This window comes from Galeopterus variegatus, unplaced genomic scaffold (genome assembly GCF_000696425.1).
Source record: "Galeopterus variegatus unplaced genomic scaffold, G_variegatus-3.0.2 Scaffold2173, whole genome shotgun sequence".
NCBI classification, from domain to species: Eukaryota; Metazoa; Chordata; class Mammalia; order Dermoptera; family Cynocephalidae; genus Galeopterus; species Galeopterus variegatus.
In genome coordinates this window covers 237,845-241,639 of record NW_007728284.1, presented here as the reverse complement: position 1 = coordinate 241,639, position 3,795 = coordinate 237,845, and the positions used below count along the sequence as shown (strand labels likewise).

General features: G+C 42.6%; 1 non-coding gene across 1 annotated transcript; it reads left to right on the top strand.

Moving 5' to 3' along the window:
• Positions 1-2,019: 2,019 nt before the first annotated feature.
• On the top strand, positions 2,020-2,091 carry TRNAE-CUC. Its single transcript has one exon. It is a non-coding gene; the product is annotated as a tRNA-Glu (tRNA).
• Positions 2,092-3,795: the final 1,704 nt, after the last annotated feature.

Here is a 3,795-nt window from a genome sequence, read left to right as displayed (position 1 = left end):
CTTCACCAGCAGATTCCACAGAACCTACGTGTACCCTGCAAGTTCAAGACACACCCTTTCAGGAAACTGAAACATTTACCTGCACTCCTAATCCCTCTAACCCCCTCAAACTCCATTTATCCTGACTCCCAAGTCTCCCTCCATTGCAGGAACAATGACCGCTCCCGTTAACATTATCCTGTTTCTCTTACTGTGCCTAGTAGGTGTTTGTTTCTAAATCCCCGTACGTTTGGCGGTTCACAGTGTGAGAAACTCTTACTGAAAAACAAGGTAAACAAGGTGGAACCACCAGACTACTCCCTTCCACGGCGGACTGTTCTCCTCCTTACCATTCCCCTTACAGAGAGTGAATTAATCCCTCAAGCCTCATACCCACATCTATGTTTTCTCTTTGATCAAATCTTTCGGTGGGTTGAGAACAGACGGAACGGGTACACATTCCAATTATTCATTCATGACCCCTGGGACCCCAGGTGGGCTGGGGTGGTTGTTGGGTCTTTTTACTGCGACACCGTGGTCGGTTCTCTCCCCTGCAGACAATTTGAAATCTCCTGCACATATATCTTCAGAAAAGATCCCATTTCCTTATCTGCTGTACATACTCACATTTCTCAGAAAAAAAAAAAAAACCCTTTCTTCAGAGATAAATGCTGCCAACCAGCTCTCTCCCCACCGGGCATCTTTTTTGGTGCAACGGAACCCTTTCCACCTTTATCTTTCCTAATACCTCCGTTCCTTGCTACCCAGTCACTGTCATTCCCCAACTAACTTTACATTCCCACGCAGAGCTTTTCCACCTTTTCCATCCATCCCTAAGACAGCATCGAGCCGTCTTTCTCCCAGTCCTAGTGGGAATGTCCTTAACAACATCAATTGTTACAACTGGCCTGGAGGGCGGGGTCTTAGGACATACTTTATGGGCGGTACAAGACATTAATAACAAACTACAAAAGGCCCTCACTTCCACAGCTGAATCTCTATCTGCCTTACAAAGACAAATCACCTCCCTAGCTAAAGTAACCCTACAAAACCGCTGTGCATTAGACCTCCTCATGGCAGACAAAGGTGGCACTTGCATCTTCCTCTGGGAGGAATGTTGCTATTATATCAATGAATCAGGACTAGTAGAAACTGATATTGCCAAACTCACCAACCTAGCCTCAGATCTCAGAGCCAACCACCCTGATCCTTTTTCCTCTTTTTTCCAAGGCTCACTTCTCACCTGGGTATGGCCAGTATTAGGACCCCTCGCTGTTATATTTATAGCCTGTCTTTTCCTGCCCGGCTTTATAAAATTCATTCAAACTCAACTCAGAAGAATTTCTAACCAAACTTTTAACCAGCTTTTACTTAGAAACTATGAGCTCCTGGGCACCGAGGATCCTGCCCGCTCTCAACCAGACCAACTAACCTGCTGTTAAAATGGACCTGCCTCATCAATGGTCCCTGTTCCTGGAGGCTTTGGCCCTGGACGCTGGGCTGCTCTCCCCTACAGCCTCCTACACAGACTGGAATCAAATCACCGACCTGTGGCTTCAGGGAACCTTTCTAGAGTTCTCCCCCTTCAAAATTATCTTATTCTCTACCCTCTTTTGAGTCCTGTTACAAAATCCCCAATCTTCCCCCAATTCCTCTTCCCGTACTATGCCCCCATCCAGCAGGAAGTAGCTCGAAGATCATGGCGACCCACTCCCCACAATAGAGGAAAAAGGGAGGAATGTAGGTGTAGGGACCCCATGGGTGCCTGAACAGGGACACACCCTGGCAATATGGCGCCCTTCCTGGTTCTTCTCCACAGTAAACAGGCCCACCTGCTCCAAACCTCAGCCAGTCACAGGTCAAGGCTCACCTCCTGCCCAGCCCCATCCAATCAGCTACCTACCGCCCTGTCCATGCCCTATACAACCCCGGAACGCAGCTCCCTATAAATGTACGTACAGTCCTTGAATAAAGCAGAACCTCCTTGGTGAACTGTTAGCCTGGGTCTCACGTGATTCCTTTGTCTGTGCACCCCTACATTCCCTGATGGTCTAGTGGTTAGGATTCGGCGCTCTCACTGCCGCGGCCCGGGTTCGATTCCCGGTAAGGGAACCTCCTTGGCGAACTGTTAGCCCGGGTCTCGCGTCATTCCTTTGTTCGTGCGCCCCTACAAATCCCTTTTCAGATGCAGAGCTAGCAAAAACTTTCTCCCACTGTATAGGTCATTGTTTCACTCTTTTGATTGTTTCCTTTACAGTGCAGAAGCTTTTTAGTTTGATATAGTTGCATTTGTTTATTTTTTCTCTTGCTGCTTGTGCTATTGGGCTCATGTTCATAAAGCCTGTGCCTTGACCTAATTGCTGACATGTTTCACGTATGTTTTCCCTTAGTAATTTTACAGTTTCAGGTCTTATACTTGAGGATTTAATCCATTTTGAGTTGATTTTAGTGTATGGTGAGAGATGCGTATCTAGTTTCATTCTTCTGCATATGGATATCCAATTTTCCCAGCGCCACTTCTTGAAGAGGCAGTCTTTTCCCCAGTGTAGATTTTTGCTGCCTTTTTCCAATACGTCTGTACAACATTCTGAGTTGCATTGAAGTCTCCAATTATTACTTTGGTTAAATAAATGACTATTATTTCACAGTGGCCTGTGATCCTGTTTTGATTCATTAAGTCTTTGGGGTTTTCCATTTGGGTCTCTGGGGAATCTCAGAGAATACATCTATCATCTTGTGGAAATATTAAATGATTAAGCTTATTTGGTGTATTGCATGGAAGGATTGTTGAGTGATAGGTATTATTAGATCCTCTTTCAGTTATATTTATCGATATGTTGTTGATATTAATGTTATAAAGTTATGCAAAATACTTAAAATCTGATATATCAGTCATATTTTGTTTATATTAAATATTTAAGGGAATATTTATAGATAGATAGATAGATAGATAGATAGATAGATAGATAGATAGATTTGATACAAATACTGTGATTAATACTGATCATATAAAATTTATAAAATTGAATTGTTCTTGATTGACACTATCAGTCATGATTCTGGCTGTCATGTTAAGGTGCTGTGTGCAATAGAAATAATCAAAATTTCCTAGTAAACTATTGATTATAATAAACTTTCTTCAGATTTTAACCATGACTCTTCTAAGTCTCTATCATCCACAGATTTGATTCCTTTCTAAAGGCACCTGCAATCTGATACATGGAAAAGACTGTAACTAGTAATCTTAAATACAGGTTTCAAATACCTTTAAGACCAATGAACAAAGTAAAAGCTCTTCATAACTCTAATAAAAAGTTCACAAATGCCCATCATCGGATGAATGGATAAGGAAAATGTGGTATATTTATATAACAGAATACTACTCTGCTATAGAAAAGGATGAAGTTACTGCATTTCACAACAATGTGGATGAACTTAGAGAAAATTATATTAAGTGAAAAAAGCCAGGCACAGAAAGAGAAATAACATATGTTAATTATATATGGGAGCTAATAAAAATAAACAAACAAATAGTGTCGGGCCTTAAAAACTAACGCCACCTTAAGTGACATTACAAGCGGCGCCATTATAGGCCCACAAGGACGTATTAATGTGGCAGCCTAATCTTCTCCCTGGGCTTCTGGGAGCCCACATTCGCTTAGATTGTAATCCCATCTCCTCCCTTATGATACAAGTAAGGAGTACCTTACAAGGCCGCAATAACCCTATATTTGTTCAACACCTTCAGGGTCATCAAGGAATGCCAGGATTTCTAGCCACTGGAAATGCCCAGGCAGACACTCTTGCCTCTCAGGG